At 39.6% G+C, this 24,757-nt stretch overlaps 1 long non-coding RNA gene across 1 annotated transcript in view; it reads left to right on the forward strand.

Annotated features, from left to right (window-relative positions):
* Positions 1-10,160, forward strand: part of LOC129395208 (uncharacterized) — a 323,155-nt gene extending 312,995 nt beyond the window's left edge. The window contains exon 7 of the long non-coding RNA XR_010111296.1: positions 10,086-10,160. This is a non-coding gene — a long non-coding RNA (uncharacterized LOC129395208). The remainder of the gene's footprint in view (positions 1-10,085) is intronic.
* Positions 10,161-24,757: the final 14,597 nt, after the last annotated feature.

The following is a 24,757-nucleotide window of genomic DNA, read 5'->3' on the forward strand; positions in this document are numbered from 1 at the left end:
GGATGCAGAAGTTGCCCATGGTATTTAGGGGTGGTAGCATGGGTGGGTATTAAAAAAAAAAAGTTTCCATCCTGTTGAGCTGCTACTTTCTTCGTTGTTACCTCCCATTTATAACTTGTCTTTGAACATATGCCTTAGCCACTGGGCTTGTCTTCATGTTTACTGAGGACACACTTTAAATCTGAGTGACCAGATTTTAGATACATAAATACAATTGTTTAATAAATGTGAGGATCTTGGGTGTCACCACTCTGTGGCCCAAATTCACATAACCAGCTGCTGATTTGACTCCAGATGATCAAATCAACTAGCTGATTAACTCCAGTTAATTCAGCCTGCTTCTGAGTTCTAACACTGCTGCTATTGCACATACTTGCTCTGTGATGCCTACTTAGCCTTCCCACACACACAAACGCAGGTGCTATACCTCAGACACAGGAATGTCTGTATTATTATCGTGCCTTGGCCCAAGACTTTTATTCACTTGTTTGGCTTCCCTGACACCAGAAGCAATGTGATCACTCTCTCTTTAGTAATGCTAATGGAAAATGCTCATTGAATGAGCAGCTGTCCTGAGACACAGCCTATTCAGCTATCCCTATTTCTTCACGAAGTTCAGTTCTTAATGGTTTGGAATTCTTTAAGTTTGCTTTCAGCACACATCCAGTGTGAAATTCCTACGGTAATGTATAATACATGTAACCTATATTAAAAGAGTAGATGCTAAACAATGATAGCACAGTGATTTGAAAGACAAAACAAATGATGTTAGTCAATTCTGTCATTCAATGTGATATATTGTTTTCATATCTAAGTAAGTGAATGTATTTGTCTGTGAAACAGCCTCTTACCACTTTAAAAATTTCTCTTATTTTTTTTCTCCTTTGCCATTTTTTATTTGCTTATATTTGCTAGTTCTCCTTTCTTTCTTCATAATGGTAGGTTGTGGCTTGTTTATATTTGGGTTTTTTTAGATGTTTCTTTTGTGTAAAGCGTATAATTCAGCCTTGATTTGTGGGTAAATATGAAAAAATATTTTTATTTTTAGAGATGTGTTAACCCTATTTATATTTAATAATATGACTAATATATTTGGTCTTATATTTGTCAAGTATTTATAATTAGGTATATTTTAATATTTTTATGAGGTATATATTATTTGCTTTTTTGGTAGTCAATGATTTATTCATTTATCTAAGAGGTTGTATTTTGTTGTAGTGGATATCTTTTTTTCTTATAACTTTCTAATGTACTGTTTTCTTATTTAAACTTTATTATCTGGATTGTGAATCACTAATCATGATGTTTAATACCTATTTATAGCTATAAAATGATGAGTTCATCTTGTTTTTTTCCTTTCTTCTCATTTAAAAAATTTCATTATTTTTTAATTATCATAACCTGTAACAATTGTACTTTATTATTCCACCTCTGCTCACATGTTTGCGTTAGTCTTAGGTTTATAATTGTAAATATTAAAACACTCACTATTAGGTATTTTGGTGAAATTTCCTTGGTCTTCTCTTGTGTGGATGAAGCTCATGCTCTAATAAAAGCCTCAAAAAGGTTTCATGAGTACAGAAATCAAAAGTTCTTGTATGTTGAAAGCTCTGTTACTCAGGCCTTGATATTTGAGTGATAGTTTGGCTGAATATATAATCTCACACTCATTTTATTTCTTAGACTTTAAAATGTAATTCTATTTCTTTATTCTTTGCTTTATTTATTTATTGTAAAGCCTAATGCTAGGGTTGATGAAAAGTGTCAAACTCTGTAAGATATTTGAAGAGATTTATTCTGAGCCAAACATGAGTGACCATGACCCATGACACAGCCCTCAAGAGATCTTGAGAACATGTGCCCAAGGTGGTCGGGGTGCAGCTTGGTTTTATACATGTTAGGGAGATAGAAAGGCATCACAACTTGAGGGTGGGGATCCAGTTTATAGGTAGATTTAAAAATGTTCTGGTTGACAATAGAAAGGAATATCTGGGTTATGATAAGAGATTAAGGAGATCAAAGTTTTATCACGAAGTTCAGTAGATGAAGCCTCCAGGTAGCAGGCTTCAGAGAGAATAGGTTGAAAAATGTTTGTTATCAGACTTAAAGTCTGTGTTGATATTAATGCCAGAAAGGTATAATGAGGCATGTCTGACCCCCACTTCCCATCATGGCATGAACTAGTCTTTCAGGTTAAATTTTTAAAACAGCCATGGCTAAGGAGGAAGTTCATTCAGATGGTTGGGGGCCTTAAAATTTTATTTTTGGTTTACACTAGGAAAGACTCCTTGACATTTTAATTTTTCTTTCACCTGGAGGATTTGAAGATATTTTTTCTTCTTTTCTATTTGTTTTACTATGCGAGGTCTTAGATTCTATATTTTTTAAAGTTAATTTACCCAAATAATAGGCAGTCACTCTCATTATATATTTTGAGATTTTATTTTGGAAATTTTGAAAATTCTATTTTGGAAATTAATTTACTCCTCTTGATTGTTTTATTCTTTTTATTCAAGGACTCCAATCATATGAATATTCTTCCTTCCTTGTTTATTTCTATTTCCACCATTTTCTCTCAGACCATTTTTTCTTTTAATCTCATTTTCATTTTTCATTGTCTTATTTTTGTTATGACATTGTCATTTGATCTTAAATTTCATTGAACACGTTGTGATTTTTCTTTTTGTTTATTATTATTATTGAGAAGGGACTCTTGCTTTGTCGCCCGGGGTGGAGTACAGTGGCAGAATCATGGCTCACTGCAGCCTGGAACTCCAGGGCTCAAGTGATCCTCTTGAAGCAGGAGATGTGAGGGGAAAAACAAATTTTCTTTCTTTCCTTTGGTATGAACAGCTTCCCTCTTGAATCCCTCCCCCGCTCCGTGCGATTGTGCCCTGCTCTGAAAGTTTTTTTGAGTTTATAGATTCCTGTTTTCGGTAACTAGTGTCTGTAAGTCTCTGTAGCACCACTGAGATCATGAGACGTGCTTGAGCAAGCTTAGATTGCAGCCATCTGGGCACCATAGCGAAGGACACGAGATAAAACTGTGCAGGCATCTTGAGCAAAGCTAGATAACAGCAACTTGGCCCACATAGCTAGAGTCACATGAAAGCCTGAGTTATGAGCCTGTCACTGTTTGATAAACTGCCTTTGTTCTGCTTCTGTAAAACCTGCTTTCACGCCACTGCAAGCTTGTTTCAAACTAGCCAACTACCCTTCAGATGCATGTATAAAAGTCAAGCCCTGTCTTTGTTCAGGGCTCAGCCTCTGGATATTAAGCCACTGGCCTGGTGGCCACCTAAATACAATCCTCCTGTTCCACCCTTTGGCTTCCCCAGTTCCTCGTTTCCCACAACATTCTGACCTTAGCCCCCAAGTATCTATGATTACAGACATGTGCCACCTCACTTGGCTAATTTTATTTATTTATTTATTTTTGATATGGAGTCTCACTCTGTTGGCCAGGCTGGAGTGCAGTGGCACAATCTTGGCTCACTGCAACCTCTGCCTCCGGGGCTTAAGTGACTTTCCTGCCTCAGCCTCCTAAGTAGCTGGGACCACAGGCGCCCGCCACTACATCCAGCTAATTTTTTGTATTTAGTAGAGACAGGGTTTCACCATGTTAGTCAGGCTGGTCTCGAACTACTGACCTTGTGATTTGCCTGCCTCAGCCTCCCAAAGTACTGGGATTACAGGCATGAGCCACCATGCCCAGCCTATTTATTTATTTTTGTAGAGATGGGACCTCCCAATGTTGCCTAGGCAGATCCCAAACTCCTGGCGTCAAATGATCCTCCCTCATCACTCTGCACCTTGTGATTTAATGTTTAATTCTGTAATAATGTTGTAGGAAAATACAGGTTCTTGTCACATGACAAAAAAAAGATTAGGTATGCAGACAGTTTGAATGGGGAGCAGGGCAGGGTTTTTTGGATGAAAAGGAAAAAAAAAAAAGGAAACAGGGCCTGTCAGCAAAAACGACAGTCCTGCTAGTAGGATTCCTGCCTCACATACTGAATCCCTGGTTACCACCCAAGAACAGGAGAAGCCAGGCTCCTCCCCACTGCAAGTGGCAGGAACTTCCCAAGGCTCCACCCCATCCTCCCAGTGAACAGGCCAGTTTGAGATTCTCTGGTACTGGCAGTCTGGTTTTTCAGCCTTCAGGCTGTTTTAGGCTTAAAGGAGGAGTTTTGCTGGGGACGTTTGGCTGCCTCTTGTCTCTATCAATAATTTTGTCTTTTTCATCATTTTTATTGAGTTCAAGCAAATCTCTTTTCATTGGTCACAGTTTTTGTATATATCTATTCTTAGATACTGAATTTCAGAATCAAGGAAGTTTTTTTTTTTTTTCATATATCCAAGTGTTTGAGTATATTTAGTTCACTTGAAGATGTTATCTTACAGGTTTTACTGCTTTATGGTTGTTTTGTTGAAAGAGGTTGCCTCTTAGTTTAAATTGAATCAAATATCAGCTTTTTGAGTTTAAAAATAAGTTTATATTGATTTATTCAACTATATATAGTGTGTATGTGTGTGTGTGTGAGTGAGTGAGAGAGAGAGTGTGTGTCTTTATAGGACCATGTTCTATCAGCACAGCAAAATCCAAGTTCTGTTCCGAATTTTTGGACATTTGTTGTGCTTCTTTCATTTATTATTTTGCTTATATTTAGCTAGCATGATCCTAAATTTCTCCTTTTTAAGTATTTTTCCTTTTCCAATGCACTTGTCAAAAGGCACCTCTTTCTTCCTTTTTGCTGTTTGCTCTCTCAAAATGTAAGTCTTTCCAAGACTGAAAATTCATATTACATACCTCTTTTACTCTCTTCCATATAGTTGATATTCTACCCAAACAAAACACTTTTTTAGTATTTTGTCTGTCAGTATAAACTTATTTTTTCAGGCTATAGATCTTAATAAATTTTAGCTCTGTCACTAGTACCCCTTTTTCCTCATCCTCACAGCTTTGTGTTTTTTTTTTTCCCGGAGTGTCTTCACTTATAAGATAGGTTTCCAGTCTAGGATTTTATGTGTTTTTTGCCTGTTTGCTTGCTTAATATTATTCCAAACTATGAGAAATCTGTATCTCAAGTTATCCTGACAAGATTGGTTTGGGGCTAGTTTTCTTTCTTTGTTTTGTTGATTGCCACTAAAGTTTAGCAAATAATGGGAGAAGTAAAATTCTATATTGGCTTTAACTTCCCAATCCAACTAATTATCTTTCTTTGATTTGACTTAAACCGTACACCTTGCATGGCTTCAATTCTTCCATCCCTTCAAATAATAGAACACAGAGACTCTTGAGACAAGGATTTATTCACTTGCCCATGATAGGCAATCAGTTTACAATGTATTGTTGATTCTCTTCATAGTGGTCCATAATTATTGGTATTTATGTTCATTATACTTTCGTATCATTTTTGTTACTTTGTAGTGTAAACCAAAATGTATCTGAGACTGGTCTCAATCACTTTGGATGTTTGTTTTGCCAAGGTTAAGGAAAATAACCAGGAGAAAAATACGCAATCACAGAAACAGTCTGTTGTCTGGGCCTTTCTCCAAAGATGAATTGAGGGCTTCAATATTTAAAGAGGAAAAGCATGCTGGAGGGGAAAGAGGAAGGGTATGGTAATCCACATGTTGCAAGAGAAAATGAGCAGGTAGGGGAATAGTCATATTCATCTCATGCTCAGTAAATTAGCACTTTACATGCAATGAGGTGAAGATAGAGTAGCTACCTGTGGGAAATTTTAACATTTCATCTTTATTAAAAATCAGAATAACAACTTTTGATCAGAACTTGTCTAAATATATTTATTCAAACTATTATATAGGTAGATAGATATAGAAATAGATTTAATCTAGGTTTTGTAAAATAGTTCTGACTCAATGCTAAACATAAAAAAATTAAACTACATTTAGCCAGGTGTGGTGGCTCATGCCTATAATCCCAGCACTTTGGGAGGCCGAGGCGGGTGGATCACCTGAAGTCAGGAGTTCAAGACCAGCCTGGACAACATGGTGAAACCCGTCTCTATTAAAAATACAAAAATTAGGCGTGGTGGCGTGTGCCTGTAATCCCAGCAACCCAGGAGGCTGAGGCAGCAGAATCATTGGAACCTGGGAGGCAGAGGCTGCAGTGAGCTGAGATTGCACCACTGAACTCCACCCTGGGCGGAAAAAAAAAAAATCAAAGTACATTTACCACTATATGTTTAGGTTTTACTTACATCTGGTATCTAAGGTGAACTCTTTCTGTGAATGCTCACACTCAGACTCAATGACTATATTCACGAAGCACTTTCATTAGATATACACTGATATAATTTTTACAGTCTGCCTCACAAAAGTGGTTTTTCTATCAATTGTTCATAGAGCACATATCTTTTAGAAACACGAACTTTGACATTTATAAGACCTAAATCTTAGTTCTGGGAGAAGAATAAGACCGTGATTTTACCTGTAAATTGCCAGTAACTGTAAGCTACAATATGTTTAAACCATATTGTTACAGGTAGTTATGCATTAACGGAGCAGGAGAAGGCTCTCCCCCCACCCAATAGAAGTGTCTGGTGATTTCAGGCAATTATTGCATTGCCTCTCTAAAAATAATAATTGGGCAGCAGCAGGGAGAGGCCATTTCCTGGTGGTCCACACCTGTTAACATCAAAATGTTAACTGAATGCAGGCCCCAGGGAGAAGCAACTTCCTGAGCATGCATATTAAGAGACAAAAAGGGTGAACTATGATCTTGGGGCAGGCGAGGGCTCTCCCCCAACACTCATGCCTAACTAACTACCTGTAACAACATAAAGACCAACTTTTTTTTGTAAGACACATTCCTGAGAAGTAATTTATAGAATATAAAATCAGCAATTTAAAGTGCAATTCAACAATGTTTAGTATATTCGTGGACTTATGCAAACATCCATAGAATATAAATATACAAAATTTTACTCAACTCATAAAAACACCCCAAATAGGGCTGGGCGCGGTGGCTCATAACTGTAATCCCAGGACTTTGGGAGGCTGAGGCAGGCAGATGACCTGAGGTCGGGAGCTCGAGACCAGTCTGACCAACATGGAGAAACCCTGTCTCTACTAAAAATACAAAATTAGCCGGGTGCATGCCTGTAATCCCAGCTACTCGGGAGGCTGAGGCCGGAGAACCCTTGAACCCGCGAGGCAGAGGTTGTGGTGAGCCGAGATTGTGCCATTGCACTCCAGCCTGGGCAACAAGAGCAAAACTCCGTCTCAAAAAAAAAAAAAAAAAAATTATCAGTCTATTCTCAATCACCCCAACACAATCCTCCAGTCCTAGAAATACACTAATGTAGTTTTGGTCTCTACATATTTGTCAATTCTGGACATTTTCTATGCATGAAATGATACAATATGTGATCTTTTGCATCTTTCATTTACCATAATGTGGAAGACAGAGCAACAAACTAAAAAGGATTATTCTAAGACCTCAGGTTCTAACGGAATTTGCCTTGGTTAGTTTAGGACTTGCTTGGAACCCACTGCCCCTTCCTTCCCTACCAGTTCTCATTTTCAGGATGGAAATGTCTATCGCATACATGTCCCGTGATTGTATGCTGGAAGCACACATGTTGTCTGGCTTGACAGGTTCACAGCTGGAGAGGAAATTTGTCTCAGGATGAATCATACCTCAAGCCTCACCCACATCTAACTTAAATATTATTTACATGAGCCTTTGGATTTTAGACTTTGGAGTTGATGATAGAAAAAGTTAAGACTCTTTGTGTTGTTGGGATGGATTGGATGTATTTAGCATGCAAGAAGGACATACATTTTGAGGGGTCAGGCAGAATGCTACAGACCAAATCCTATATGATCAAAATTCATCTGTTGAAGCCTTAATCTTCAATGTGATTTTATTGGATGTGGGACCTTGGGAGATAATTATGTATACATGAGGTCACAAGGGTGGGCCCCGGTGATGGGATTAGTGGTCTAATAAGAACAGGCACTAGAAAGCTTGCTGCTTGTCTCTCCATGCTTTGTAAGAACATGGAAGGGGGCAGCAATCTATAAGCCAGGAAGAGTGCTCTCATCAGAAAGAGACAATGCTGGAACCTTGATCATAGACTTCTAGACTCCATAACTGTGAGGTAATAAAATTGTGTCATTTAAGCCAACTAGTCTACGATATTTTGTTGTGGCAGCCTAAGCTGACTAAGATACACTATGAGACCAATAATTACACTCCTGGTTATATAACCAACAGAAGTGAGTGTTTGTTTACATATGTACAGTACCACATCCAGCCGATTTTTTAATGTTTTCATAGAGATAGAGTCTCTCTATGTTTCCCAGGCTGGTCTCAAACTCTTAGCCTCAAGTGATTCTCCCACCTTGGCCTCCCAAAGCGAGAAATGAGTGTTTGCATTCAACAAAACACATGCACAAGAATGTCAATTTCACGTTTACTCATAATGGCTAAAAACTGGAATGAACTAAAGGTACACCAAGTTTTGAATGAATAATTTCTGCTATATTCATATAATGAAATACTGCAGAGCAATGAACAAGAGCAGATTACTGTTACATACAACAACTTATAACAACGTGTAACATATCACAGACAATGTAGCGAGAAAGATACCAGACTCAAAAAAGTATCTAGTGTGTGGCTCCATTTACATGAATGTCAAAAGCAGGTAAACTAGTCTATCCTGATAGAGTTCAGAAGAATGGTTAATTTTGGAATATATTAGCTTGGAGAGGCATGAAGTTACCTTCTTTGGTGTTGGAAATACTCTGAGTACAATTAACATTTATGCACACTGCTATAAATATGTTTAATTCAATTAAAAAAATAAGGAAATTAAGGCCTATCAGGATCCACCCATCCCCAGCCAGTGGCTCACTACATATTAACAAGTAATACTTTCCCATAATGACCTATGAGAATGAACGTGCAGCACCTAGCACGGTCCCTTTTCTAGAGAGAACGGGGCATTCAGTATTGGTTGAATGAGCGACACCATCCAGCCTTGCCGTTGAAACCTTTTACCTTCCCATTCCCTACTTCCACAGTTCCACCTGATCTCTAGCTTGTGTGATGCAAGCACCAAGGAATGTGGAGAAGCCTGAAGTTGAGGATTGGGCAGCACAAATGGAGAACAAGTGGGCAGATAGCAGACAACCTGAGAAATGAGAGGAAGAGGAAAGGAGGGAATAGCCTGCTCTGGAGGGAAGTGGGAGTCCTTTCATGCCCCTCTCAAGGGGTTGACATGGTGGTGGGAAATGCTGCTGAGATTGTGCCACCCGTTTCAGAAGAGCTCTCTGGGCGGAATGTCAGCTGCATTAAAGTGGCTTCTATATCAATCCCTCTTTAGGACTTGGTAATCATCTCCTTAGTACATCATCTCCCATTTTCTTACATATTACCTGGTTATATTTTTCTATAACACAGAAAAGGAGGCAGGTACATTGTAATGAAAAGTTCCTCTTAATGAATAGACCTCTGAAAGAAAATCTGCATCAAGAAGAAAGGGGTTCCCTTCACTTCAGGACACCCTCAGTGGTAGCTGTGCCACCTGAGGGAATATGCTTCAATCTCTTCTGGGAGTTAAGAGGTTGGGGCCGGGCGCGGTGGCTCACGCCTGTAATCCCAGCAGTTTGAGAGGCTGAGGTGGGTGGATCACCTGAGGTTAGGAGTTTGAGACCAGCCTGGCCAACATGGAGAAACCTCATCTCTACTAAAAAAATGCAAAAATTAGCTGGGCATGGTGGCATGCGCCTATAATTCCAGCTACTCTGGAGGCTGAGGCAGGAGAATCGCTTGAATCCAGGAGGTGGAGGTTGCAGTGAGCCGAGATCATGCCACTGCACTCCAGCCTGGGCGACAGAGCAAGATCCTGTTTCAAAAAACAAACAAACAAACAACAACAACAACAACAACAACAAAAGAGAGAGGTTGGTGTGAATTCCCTGAGAAAACTATCCAGTGTAGATGCATCTTTCCCCTAAACCACTGAAGGTGACTCAGTTTGGCTGTTTTCTCTGTGGGTGTCTAAAGGAAGATACAACATTCTGTAACACTTGTCTTCTGTCTTCAGGTATCTGCACAGCTTCACAGAAGATTATCTGGATCTGGAGAAGAGGTGGGTGTCTCTGGGAAAGAAGCAGAGAGGTGAGTGGCACAGAGGCTGTGGTGAGTGAATCTGAGGGTTTGTATCATCTCTTAGGCCTGAACACCAATGCCTTCACCTCAACACGTGAAGGGCGTGCTCACCGAGCAGAGGAGGAGAAAGGGCAAAGGGGAGGGTGAAGTCCAAGTTATTGCACAAAAGGCTGTGACCACTCCCAGGCTGATCATCCCTGGGGCTGGGAGGAAAGTTATTTGCAGAGGAGAATAAGATCAGGACTCTTCCTAACAAAGGCTGAGTAAGAAACTGGGTTTCTGACCTCTCTACCCCAGCAAGCTCAGAGTCCCCTGCCTTTCCTCTCTTCTGGCTCTGTGTGTCTGCATTACTCACTCTGTGGTTAGAAGTTCAGGTAAGTAATTCTGGAAAAGGAACTTTTGGAAAAAGTTGCCTAGAAAACAGGACGCTGCTTGGAGTGTCATTTCTCCCTATCAATTGAATATGAACTTAGACAACTCAGCTCAGGTGAGGGGACACTCAGTCTGGGTAAGGTGGAAGAGGGAGGGCAGGAGAGGGGGCCTGGCCAGGTTTTTGTAGACATTTTGATGTCAGCTTATAGGCTGATAGCAGCAGCACACTCGTCACCACACAATCAAGGTTCAATGGATTGCCTAGGACACAACTTGGTGAGTAGCTGCCACTTTGCTCATTTTTTAAAAATGTTTTTAAATTTTTCTCTACATAATTGTGTGAAGGAATGAAAGGAGGAGAGACAGGTCAGGCTTAGTGAGAATGGAGAAATGCCATTTTGACTTTCCTTTTTCAACTGTTTTTGTGTGCCTTTCCTTACACAGGGAAGAGAGAGAGGGAGAGAAAGGTACAAGTACAGGATATGCAGACATTGTGCTAAATAGCAATAGCAGTCCTCTGTGTCTGGGCAGCAGGTGATATATTTTTACATCCTTGAGTTTTGAATGGGGGGTTATCCTGATTCCTCCTACTCAGGTGAGTTTCCTTATAACATGTCAGGGAATTTCATGGGTAAATGGTGTTTATGGAGTTTTATTGCCAATCTCAAAATAGCTACACACCTCCCCAACTCCAGCCTCAAAATGTGTTTTACAACCTGAGAAAAGGAAATGGCTCTGAGTTGTGTCCTTACATGTCTAGCCATATCCAGCATTTGTTTACCTTTCATGGGGTCTGCTCATATCTTGCTTGAGCTCTGAGCCTTTCCCGTTTTAGAAAACCAGTTCAGGCCATGTAGCTATTATGTGTCAGCATGAGAACTCCGACCAAAGCCACCGTCCCTAGGAACTGTGTTCTTTTAACTCGTATGCTTTATGGCCTCACCAGGTGAGGCCTGCCAGGAGAATAGGGAGTTGCAGAGGCTGGATCCTTTTTGTCATATAGCCACCTTCTTGGGACCTCAGTCAGGTGATGGAAGCAATCTAAAACTTCAGATTTCCTAAAGAGTGTGAGTAGGGTAACCTGATGGCCTAGGATAGTTGGAGAAGGCTCAGGAGCCTCAGGGTCTCCAAAGAACTGTGCAGGTAATTGAGTTTCATAAAATGTGGTATCATTTGTTCAGAGATGAGAAGTCTTTTTAAAATAGGCCTGACTGTTGCATGTTTGTTGGTACTGGGTTCATTGGGATGAGGCCCCTCTCATTGAGTTTTGCTGGTTCTGGATTTAGAACATCAAATTCCCTGCTCCCTTCAGGCAGAATTTCCACCCAGAAAAAAGCACCATCTCAGAACCAAACAGTAGTGATCAAGGCATGAAAGCAGGTAAGGGGCAGTTGATTCTGAGTGCAGAAGGAAGGAGGTGTGAGCTGGTCAAGTGGGATGCACGGCTTCCCTTTCCCCAGGCCCGGAGGTTTCATGGTTTTAATAAGTGACATGAACACACTATCCATACACCAAAATCATGGGTTTGCAATAGCATTTTATGCTATTTCCTGTGATTATAGATGTTTCATTTATCCATAATTTATGTTATTTAGGAGTTCTTAGTATTTTGGGGGGAGCTACCCTCCAGACATTTTTTATTTTCTTCACTTTGGGCATTTAGCAATAGTTTCCTCCAGAGGAAGCCCAGGTATTTGGAAGGCGCGATAATCCCTACAGGCTTTATTTTCATTTTTGGTGTAATGATAGATATTACTTAAGGAAAGGCACGGATCATAGGCCAGTCTGTTTATACACTGCAAAAAAAACGGACACAGCTTCTTTTGTAGCAGGACCGGTCACAGACAAAACCTCTCGGACACCAGTTTTAGGAAGGAAGAGGCTTTAATCAGCTGGGAGCATCAGTAGACTCGCATCTCAAGGTCTGAGCTCCCCAAAGTGAAGATTCCTGTCCCTTTTAAGGGCTTACAACTCTAAGGGGTCCACAAGAAAGGGTCGTGATACATTGTGCAAGCAGGGGCTACGGGATTGAGGGCTACGTGCATCAGTAATGAGGGCTAGCAGAACAGAACAGAAAGTTTCACAGCGCTTCCTCATACGATGTCTGGAATCTACAGATAACACAAGCAGTTAGGTTAGGAGTTGATGTTTAACTACCAGGCCTGGTTTTTGGTGCCAAGCTGTCTGGCTATTGATCTCACTTCTGCTTCTTTTTAACTTTCTGCTTCCTTTTTGAAACAGGAGACAATGGGAGAGGTGGTCTCCTTCCTTATTTTCACATTTATAATGAGCATTATAGCCTAGTATCTGGCTAGGATTGAGACAAGCAGGGCATTGGTGACCTTTATAGATGATTTTGCTCATTCACAAGAATTTGATACAGGCCTGTAAGGTGCAGGAATTGTGACTATGATGCAGATGTAAAGCTGATGAGCAGTAAGACCTTTGCATTGAAGGCACATGCAGTCAGGTAGGGGACGGAGAGGATAGTACACAAATGGGCAACGAGAGGAGAACATGGCAGAGAGGGAGGTAAGAGTTCCTCCCCTTCCCACCCAAGAGGGTGCATGTGAATGGGGATCTCTGGACTTCAGGCCCTGGCTTCTCAACAAGATGAAGTGAAAACCACACCACTCTCTTTCTGTCTTTAGTCACCCATTGCACCTGTGAAAAATAGTCAGGTCTTTATTTTTCTTCCTTGCAGGATGCAGGGAACACAGGGCTTGGCTCAAAAGTGTTGACGTCCCTTCCTTCTCAGTGGCAAGGATAGTGTGTCTTATAGACCAGGGTGTCTGGGCTGCAGTGAGAAGTGGCCGTCCTGGGGCAGCCCTGAGTGGGCCTCAGATCCTTCCCTCACAGACCCGGAAAGGGCACCACTGGAAGAACCAAAACAGGTGAAGAGTCAGAAAGGGCCCCTATAGGAGCAAGAGGGAGACCAGCCCAGAGAACAAAGGAGTTATCTGGAAGAAAGGGTTGGTGGATGTTGGGCCCTGACTGCCCAGTGTTCCTCTGGTGCTTATCTCATCCCCTCCTGGTTCTCAAAGCAATCTCGCCATCAAGGAGTTTCCATGGTGACGGCAGTCATTCTTGATTCCTCCCATCTTCCAGTTGATTTTCAGAGGCATCTGGTGAGAGTGGGGCAGGGGGTCAGAAAAGAATAACGCGTTGGTTTTTTGCCACCCTCCGTCTCTTGGCGTCCTTCTGAGGGGGACAGAGCAGGGGCAAGGCTGGCAGTGGTGTAGGCTGGGGTGGGGGACGAAGGCATGTGTGATACCCTTCACGTCCTGTGTTCTCCTAAGTCCTATGATCAGCATGGCAGCCGATTATTCTTACTACTCATTCCTGATTGTCTTTTTGTTCTTTTCCTTCCCATTCCCTTAAGTCTCTGTTCTCAAACCTACCCTCTGATGCAGGCTGCAGGGAGAAGATGTCTCAGAGCAGCCAGGAAGTTGCTGCAAGGTTTGAGTCAGGCAGCTCAGGCTCCTCTCCTCAAAACCATTCCAACTCCAAATTTGTCAATAAAAGGAAACCTGACAATTGTGGTTAATGACGGGAGCCTTAGTTGCTTTGTTCCTCTCTACCCATGAAGGTCACAGAGAACAGGGAGAGATTGGACCAGATGGTTCACAGTACAAGTGGTCTCTCTTGACCCAGAATGGGCACACATAAAGGAATCTCTCAGTGTTCCCAAGCAATCAGCAGTCTCTTGACCCAGAATGGGTACACATAAATGAACAATTCCATGTTCCCAAGCAGTCAGCTCTGAAGTATCTCAGGAATCTAGCACTATTGGGTCAGCAAACCACCTGGGCTCCTTCCACTCTAAGCAAAAAATGCGCTTAAAGAAGTGAAACATATCACTTGTGCCAGCGATGTTAAAGGTGCTCCATCCAGGCTAACACAAGTACAAAAATTATTAATAATTCTTGGTATTTGTCAGAGAGCCCCCACCTTTTATCAATGTAACCCTGTGAAGTTTCACTTTACAAATAACAACAAAGACATATCCCGTAAACTAGAATGAAAATACTGGGTAGATTTTGTGTGCGCTTTGGTAACAATGACTCCCAATGAGTCAGGTGTTCCTGTGAAAACACCATTTTGCAATGAGACTTTCTGTCTCTCTCCTTTCAGGGTTTGAGTTCATTTCCCTGTGCGGTGATGCTGGCTTGGTTATTTTGATCAGTGAAATGTTTCTGATGTGACATTACTCACTTTCCTAGGCTGAGTCCTAAGATGCTTTGTAATTTCTGTCTTTGCCCTTTTGGAGTCTTGAGCTCCCCACGCTGAGAACAATTCCAGAATGAAAGACCAGCTGGAGGGAGAGGCCCAGCCATGCTAGCTGTTCCTGCCATTCCAGTTGGAACTGCATCCTTGTGAGGGGGCATCCTAGACCACCCCAGAGTAGCTGTCTGTAGTTCCATGTTTGAGCCCAGGTGAGCCTAAGCAGAAGAAACTCCCAGTGAACTCACTGAATCACAGAAAACTGTAATCACTGTTTTCAGGCACTGTGGTTCAGGATGGAATGCAGCCATAGGTTGAGTATCAGGTCTGATCCTCTTTAGTCTTGCGGTGTAAGTATCCTTTCGTGTTACAGTATAACCCTAGGATCAGACTATGGACTTGGTTCATAGCATTAAGCAACTTATTTAACTTCTCTAAGCTTCATTCTTTATCTGTAAATTCATGATAAAAATAAATACTGCCTTCTGAGGGTTGTGAGTAGATTAAATGTGATAATACGTGTATGTTCTTAATGAAAAAAATTATGGAACAAAATCTAAGAAAAAGAAAACACTATTTAAAATGGAATATTTTAGTAAATCTGATAGAAAGTAGAAAACACTTAGAAAACTTTTAAAATATTTAAAATTCTATAAAAGCAAGTCAGAAATCAATCAGAAAAAATTATATGATAGAATGAAACATGGCACATAAAACTACGTTTCAGAATTATTTACTAGGCTATTCAGTGTTTTTAAAAATATATTCATGATGCATTATTTGAAATCATTTATAAGAAAATCACACAAAATTGTTGACCCCAACCTAAAACCTAAGTATAAATACAGATAAATATGTGGAAAGATCCACATCTAAATTTTATCAAACACTGTATCCACATTATGATGTTACTGGAATTATTTCGTTACTGCTATTCATGTTTTTCACACCTTGTATGTGCTTTCCACATTGTTCTGTAATAAATAGGAATTATCCTCATGGTCTGAAAAAGAAATATATCAATAAAAATGTAGTTTTCTTTGGCAGAATTCTGATATAAGAATAACTCGGACAGATGTAAAAGTTGTTTTTGGCAGTTATTTTTCCTCTTTTGAGCTTCCTGAATCTATATATACTCAGCCTGTTCAGTTAGAGTTCTTGCCTTTCCATGTTCCTGACTCCTAAGCCGAACACATTTTAATTTATTATAAATTATGAGGATAAACTAATATATTCACATTAACGAGGTGACGAAATTATAGTATAGCAAGGAAGGTCCAGAATGAATACGTAAACATTAAACCAGGGTTTTTCATGTGCTAGGACTACAACACAGATCAAAACAGCTTCAACACATGCTAACAGAACTGACATTTTAAAACACAGATAATTTTTACAAAGTAACTAGTAAAATACTTAGTATACACAGGAGTGCTAAATTATATGTAGTTATTTTTGCTGGATATATGTTATATGTAATTCAATAATGTGATAAATATTTTTATTCTGTAATTTGCCTTTTTATTATCTCAGTGGTCTTATTGGAAGACAAGTCTTAATTTTTTCAAAGTCTATTTTATCAATTTATTTTTAATAAATTTTATTTTTATATTTTGATATCATATGTAATAATTTAATGGTCAAAAATATTTTCTCTCATTTTTTTCATGCAATTTGATAGTTTGACATTTTGGCTTAAGATTGTGTTAATTTCTGTATGTGGTTTGAAATACGATCAAGGTTCATATTTTTTATATATCTCACATTTCCCAGCATCTTACTGTTTAAATACTATCATTTCTTCATTAGATTGACTTTACAGCTCAGTCAAAATGAATTGGTGACATATATGGATATTTCTGGTCCTTCTATTTGTCCATCCTTTCTTCAGTACCACAGTACATTGGGTAATCTAATTAGACAGTAAATCTGGAAATTACAAGTGTAAATTTTCCAGCTTTGTGATTCCCTTTCAGATTGTTTTGGATATTCTAGTTTATTCGCCTTTTATATCAGTTTTAAAATCATCTTGCTAATGTCTACAAATATTTTTCTGGGACATTGGTTGGAATTGTATTACTTCTAGAGATTAATAGAAGTCTAAAAGTCTATAGATTTGAATCCTTCAATCCATAAATATGATAGTCCTCGCCACTTAATTAGTAATTTTTTTTAGTGTATTTACAGTTTTAGCATACAGATGTTTTGGGGTTTCTATTGATACTGTAATAAATTGCCACAGATTTAGTTGTTTACAACAATACAAATTTATTTTATTAGAGTCTAAAGGTCAAAAATCTAAATTAGGTTTCTCTTGGCTAAAATGAAGGCATTGGCAGGGCTTTGTTCCTTCTGTTGGCTCTAGAGGAGAATCTACTTGATTGTCTTTAGAAGATTCTAGTTACTTTCTCCATTCTTTGGCTCATGGCCTTTACCTCTACCTCTAGTCAATACTATAGCCTTTTCCAATGTTTCTCTTATTCTAACCACCTTTCTCCAACTTATAAGGGCCCTTGTGATAATGTTGGGCTCACCTAGACAATCTAGGATAATCCCAATCTCAAAATATTTAATAACATCTACAAATTTTCTTCTACAATAAAATATGATGCTTACGAGTTCAGGGGTTACATTGTGAACATTGTTTGGGTGGGGGCTGTTACTCTGCCTACCACAGAGATCTTGTAATTTTTTCTTAGAGTTTCACCTAAATATTTTATGTTCATATTTTATTTTTCAATTAGCTTGATTTAATCATTGCATAATGTACACATATATCAAAACGTCATGTTGTACACCTTAAATATGATTTTTATGTCAGTTAAACCTTAATAAATTGGAAGAAAAAAGGCTGAGTAATACAAAACAGTATTTCACTGAAAAAAAACACAAATACCAGTAAATATACTATTCTTTTGAGAAATCATAACAGAGGTATGATAACAACTAAATTCTCTTTTATTTCATTTTAAGATATCACTTAAAGTTATATAAGTAAACATGCATCACTATAATACAGTTTTAGAAATTATATACTAAAAACAGTTATCACTTTGGAAAATTCTATGTACATACAGTATTGCAAAGTGACAAATTTTTTTTACTGTTCAGAATGTTGCCCCCACCCCAAAAAGATTGTATGTATTCTATTATTACAGTGGTTTTCATTATGGAAAAGATACTTCAACTGTTTTTTTTACTTTCAGACATTAATGGTCTTATACATATTCATACATTCTGAATCTAAAAAAACATAAACTAAAATCCTGCCTGTAACCATATAGTAATTGTTTTTTATAGTTTTTCCCTTTCGGTGTTTATGCTGTAGCCTCTGTTTCAGTTGGAATCAAAATTGTATTAATCACTTACTATTTACAACATTTTTTACACATTTCCACAATATAAGTAGCTTATTTATAACCTACTTCCCAAACATGTATACTAGATTAATGCTGCAGATGGCCTTACATAGTCTGGTGCTTGTCTTTCTCTTGCATGTTCTCTCTCTCTCTCTCTCTCTCTCTGTGTGTGTGTGTGTGTGTGTGTGTGTGTGTGTGTGTGTGTGTGTGTGTATTTCCCTCTATTTCTCTCCATTAGGTTAAGAGTTAAGCGTCACCAAAAGAAAATGGGGAGAGAAGCCTAGGAGATATCTCTTGAGTATCAATTCTGTCATACCCTTCCATTCTTCAAATATACTCTTAAAAAATGGGGAAAAAAAGATAATTAAAAAGGGTGAAATATTCTTGGGTGGACTATGCTTAACCCTTCATAAATTGGTGACTTAAGGCTTTGAAAGGTATTTTAAAAGTCAATGAGAAAATGTTTTAGTTTTTGACAGAAAATGGACACTGTGGATCAGCAATGAAGGGACCTGAGAGGCAGGAGAGTCTTTTGGGAGCGCTAAAGGAGAATCCTTGCAAATGATGTCTAGTTGATAAGTGAAAAGAGTTTAGAGAATTGAGGAATCTGGAGTAAAATGTCTCAGCTGACGAAGAATGGCTGTGGCCTCTATACAACGTATTTCTTATTTGAGCCAAGCCTCATTTGGCAAAAGTAGATAAATTCTTAAGGAACCAAAGTGCATGCGTTTTCTCAGGAGTCCACAGTTCTTATGTGTAGTCGCCTAGAAGGCACAAAAAGTTCCTTGAAGTAGCCCAGCACTGAGGAGTGGGTGCACAGGATGCAAAACAGGCATCAGCATGCTCGCAGCTACAACCCCATCCCTAGGGACACCACATATGCAGTGCATGCTGTACATTACTCTTCTCAGCAAGGTGAAATTTATATTTTAGTTCACATAAATGACACCTCCCTGTGAAAGGCACTGCACACTGAATGGCTGAATGTGGCATCCCAGACCAAATGCTCCCTATTCATGCCGTTTTTATTCAAGTCCCTATAGGTGTATGCCTTGGCATGGCCACCAAGATTTATGCCAAGGAACAATGCAACTTCTAGCCCCTAGCACTCCCCTTTTCACCCTGCCCTGAGTGAGATTTTAACATGCAGATTTTTGTTTTGTTTTGAGACGGAATCTGGCCCAGACTGGCATGCATTGGCGTGATCTTGGCTCACTGCAACCTCCGCCTCCCGGGTTCAGGTGATTCTGCCTCAGCCTCCTGAGTAGCTGGGATTAAAGCTGTGCACCACCATGAACAGCTAATTAACACGCCGATTTTTAGGCTGAGCAATGATAGAGCTTTTCACTTAGCCTCTTTTTCAGAGGTGAGTTATCCTTGTCTGAATTATCCCATTGGTTTTCCTGTTATTTTGCTTGTCTCATTAAAAATCCTCAAAGTCAGGCTAGGCTCGGTGGCTCACGCCTGTAATCCCAGCAATTTGGGAAGCCAAGGTGGGCAGATCATCTGAGGTTAGGAGTTCGAGACCATCCTGGACAACATGGGAAAACTCCCATCTCTACTACGAATACAAAAAATTAGCCCGGCGTAGTGGTGGGCGCCTGTAATCCCAGCTACTCTGGAGGCTGAGGCAGAAGAATCACTTGAACCCAAGAGGCAAAGGTTGTAGTGAGCCAAGGTTGTGCCTTTGCACTCCAGCCTGGGCAACAAGAGTGAAAATCTGTCTCAAAAAAATCTTCAGACTCAGCCGGGCATGGTGGCTAATACCTGAAATCCCAGCTCTTAGGGTGGCCCAGGTGGGGAGATCACTTGAAGCCAGAAGTTTGAGACAATCCTGACCAACATGGTCAAACAAACATGGTAAAACACCATCTCTACTAGAAATACAAAAGTAGCCAGGTGTAGTGGCTTGCACCTGTAATCACAGCTACTCTAAGCTGAGGCAGGAGAATCACTTGAACCAGGAAGGCAGAGGTTGCAGTGAGCAGAGATGGTGCCAATGTACTCTAGCCTGGGTTACAGAGCGAGACCCTGTCTCAAAAAAACAAAAACAAAAAACCCTTAAAATTACAGTTAAGTACAAAGGACCAACCACTCACTAAAGCTTTCTGTTGTCCTAAAACTCCAGCTGTGCTGCACAGACCTAAATTCCAACAGAAAAACCACAGAATACAACCACCTGGATGCAGAGAAGTGCAGAAGAGTCAGAGAAAACTAGGTTAGAGAGAGCAGAAATTTAATTTCTTCTTCAGGCTATGCAGGGGGAAGAACCCATAGAAATTAATACGAGAGAGAGACGAGACAGATAATGGGCTGGAAGACAGGAAATGCTATTCTATTTCTCTTAGCTCCATGGTTCTTTATCGTTCATTTATTGGGGTGCTCTCTGTGTGTGTGTGTGTGTGTGGGCGGGGTGGTGTTATTAATAATTAATAAGATTTTTTAGCTTTAATATTTAGTGTTTGCATTAATATATTTTCCATCTTTTTACTTTTACCCAACTTTCACATAGGTCTTCATATTTAAAATGGGTTTGTTTTACATAGTATATTAGTGGTTTCTTATTTTTATGTAATTTGACAATCTCTGTCTTAATAGAAGCATTTATATCATTTATATTAATACAATTTTTTATATACGTGCATTTAAATCTACCGGTTTTCTAGTTGTTTTCTATGTTTCATCCTTTTCTAATTCCTATTTTCCTGTTTTTCTGCCTGATGGTGGACTCAGTATTTTTATCATTCAGTTATATTTTCTGCACTCTTGACTTATTAGTTGGTCACTTAAAAAAAGATAGTGGTTGCTCTGGAGTTTCCAGTGTCCATATATAATTCATCACAGTCTATCTTCAAAGAATATGATACTACTTTTTGTATAGTTTAAAAATCTTATGATGGTATACTTACAATTCACCCCATCCTTTGTAATATATATGTTAATTACTTTCATTAATGTTCTAATTCCCACATACATATTTATTTACACTGTTATCTGTTACTGACTGATTGAAAATAATAAAATAACCCCTGTATGAACCCCAAAAATTTAAGGACAGGTCTCAGTTAATTTAGAAAGTTAATTTTTCCAAGGTTGAAGATGCACACCCATGATCCAGCCTCAGGAGGTCCTGATGGCGTGTGCCCGAGGTGATCAGAGCACAGTTTGGTTTTATATATTTTAGGGAGAAATGAGACAGCGATAAAAATATGTAAAATGAACGTTGGTTTGGTCTGGTCCGAAAAGGTGGGAAAACTCGAAGTAAAAGTGGGACAACTCAAAGTAGGGAGGAGGCTTCCAGGTCACAAGTAGGTGAGAGACAAACGGTTGCATTCTTCTGACTTACTAACCTTTCCAAAGGAGGCACTCAGATACACATTTATCTCAGTGAGCAGAGGGGTGACTATGAGTAAAATGGGAAGCAGGTTTGTCCTAAGCCGTTCCCAGCTTGAATTTTCCCTTTAACTTAGTGATTTTGGGGCCCGAGATATTTCTGTTTCACATCCATATCTTCATCTTTATCATTTTCTGGGTTTTTAGTTTGTTCGTGTAGATTCATGTTTCTGCCTGGTATTTCTTTCTGCCTGAGGAAATGTGTTAACATGTCATGTAATGCATTTCTACTGGGGTGAATAATCTAAATTTTCTTTGTCTGAAAAAAATTGTCATTTTTTCGTGTTTATTATAGAGATAATGTGAGTCCATCAAAATAAGTATTTATCTCTCAAAATTGTTTGCTTTTTTCTAACTGTAAATTTCTAAGAAATTTACACTTCCTATCTCTGTGCTAAAATTCCTCTTTTGCTCATCCATGATGTCTACTTTTTCCAATAGTGATGTGGTTTGGATCTGTGCTCCTGCCTAAATCTCATGTTGAATTATAATCCCTAATGTTGGAGGTGGGGCCTGGTGGGAGTTGTTTGGATCATGGGGGTGAAATTCTCATGAATGGTCTAGCACCATCCCTTTGGTGCTGTTCTCATGATAGTGAGTTCTCACGAGGTCTGATTGTTAAAACGTGTGTAGCATCTCCCCAACCTCTCTCTTCCTCCTGTTCCTCCTGTTCTAGCCATGTGAATCTGCCAACTATGGCCTCCTTTGAATCTGCCATAGTGGAAAGTTTCCTGAGGCCTCCCAGCCATGCTTCCTGTACAGCCTAAAGAAGCATGAGCCAAATAAAGATACCTAAAAATGTGGAGACAGCTTTTGCATTGGGTAACAGGCAGAAGTTGAAACAGTTTGGAGGGCTCAGAGGAAGACAGGAAGATGAAGGAAAAGTTGAAATTTCCTAAATACTTGTTAAATGGTTGTCATTAAATTGCTGATAGTGATATGGACACTGAGGGCCAGGCTGAGGAGGTCTCAGATGGAAATGAGGAACTTACGGGGAAGTGGAGTAAAGGTCACCTTTGTTATGGATTAGCAAAGAAACTAGTGGAATTGTGCCCCTGCCCTAGGGATCTGTGGAACTTTGAATTTGAGAGTGATGATTTAGGGTTTCTGGTAGAAGAAATTTCTAAGCAGTATGGCATTCAAGATGGGGCCTGGTTCCTTCTAATAACCTATGCTCATGTGTGTCAACAAAAAAAGATATAAAACTGGCACTTACTTATATTTAAAAGGAAAGCAGAGTGTAAAGCTTTTGAAAATTTGCAGCCTGGCCAAATGGTAGAAAATAAAAACCCATTTTCTGGGGAGGAATTCAAGCCAGCTGCAGAAATCTGCTGAAGTTACAAGGAGCTGAATGTTAATAGCCAAGACAATGGGGAGGCCTGAAAGGCATTGCAGACACCTCTGCAGTAACCCCTCCTCCCATCACGGTCTGAGAGGTTTGGAGGGGAGAATGCTTTCGTGGGCCACACCCAGGGTCCCACTGCCCTGTGCAATGTCTGGACGCTGCTTCCGATAGCCTGGGTGCTCCAGTGTCAGCCTCTGCCCAAAGGTTGCCCAATACAGCTTGAGCCACTGGTTCAGAGGGTGCAAACCATCAGCCTTGGTGGTTTCCACTTGGTGTTAAGCCTGTGGGTGCCCAGAGCAAGAGTTGAGTCTTGGGAGCCTTGGCCTAGATTTCAAAGGATGTATAAAAAAGCATGGATGTCCAGGCAGAAGCCTGCTGCAGGGGTGGAGTCCTCATGGGGAACCTTTACTAGGGCAGTTCAGAGGGGAAATGTGGGGTTGGAGCCCCCATGCAGAGTCCACAATGAAGTACTGCCTAGTGGAGCTGTGAGAAGAGTGCCACCATCCTCCAGACCCCAGAATGGTAGATCCACTGACAGCTTGTAATAGGGCCTGGAAAAAGCATAGGTACTCAATGCCAGCCCATTGGGGGTTGAACCCTTCAAAGTCACAGGGTTTGAGCTACCCTAGGCTTTGGGAGCACTCCCCTTCTGCCAGTGTGCCCTGGATGTGGGACATGAATTGAAGGAGATTATTTTGGGCTTTAAGATTTAATGACTCCCTTGCTGGGTTTCAGACTTGCGCAGGACCTGTAGCCCCTTTCTTTTGGCTGATTTCTCCCAAGTATTTACCCAGTGCTTATACCTCCATTGTATCTTAGAAGAAGAAGTTAACTTGTTTTTTATTTTACAGGCCCATAGGCGGAAGGAATTAGCCTTGTCTCAGATGAGACTTTGTACTGTGGACTTTTGAGTTAACGCTTCAGTGAGTTAAGACTTTGGGGGAATGCTGGGATTGTAGTTTGCAAAGTGAGAAGGACATAAGATTTGGGAGAGGGAAGGGCAGTATTATAAGGTTTGGATCTGTGTCCCCACCACAATCTCAGGTTGAACTCTAATCTCCAGTGTTGGAGGTGGGGCCTGGTGGGAGGTGATTGGATCATGGAGGTGGAATTCTGGTGGAAATAAATAGCAAAAAAGCCCACTATTTAAAATGGAATATTGTAGTAAATCTGAGAGAAACTAGACAAGACTTAGAAAACATTTAAAATATTTAAAATGCTATAAAAGCAATTCAGAAATCAATCAGAAAAAAAATTGTATGATAGAATGAAACATGGCATATAAAATGATTTTTCAAAATTATTTACCTGGTAACTCAATGTTTTTATAAAATATTCATGATGCATTACAAAATTGTGGACCCCAACCTGAAACCTAAGTAAGTGTAAATATAGATAAATGTGTGGAAAGATCTACATCTAAATTTTATCAACAACTGTATCCATATTATGATGTTACTGGTATTATGGTATTATTTCATTACTGCTATTCAAGTTTTTCATACCTTTTATGTGTTTTCCAAGTTGTTCTGCAATAAACAGGAATTGTGCTCGTGGTCCAAAAAGGAAAGATATCAATAAAAATGTAGTTTTCTTTGACAGAATTCGGATATAAGAATAACTTGGAAAAATGTAAAATTTGTTTTTGGCAGTTACTTTCCCTCTTTTGAGCTCCCTAAATCTATATATACTCAGCCTATTCAGTTAGAGTTCTTGCCTTTCCATGTTCCTGACTCCTAACTCTAATAAATGTTGTTAACGCATTATAAATTATGAGGATAAACTAATATATTCACATTAATGATGTGACAAAATTATAGTATAGCAAGGAAGGTCCAGAATGAATACGTAGCCATTAAACCAGGTTTTTTTCATGTGCTAGGACTACAACACAGATCAAAACAGCCTCATAGA

The sequence above is a fragment of the Pan paniscus genome, chromosome X (genome assembly GCF_029289425.2).
Source record: "Pan paniscus chromosome X, NHGRI_mPanPan1-v2.0_pri, whole genome shotgun sequence".
Classification (NCBI taxonomy): Eukaryota; Metazoa; Chordata; class Mammalia; order Primates; family Hominidae; genus Pan; species Pan paniscus.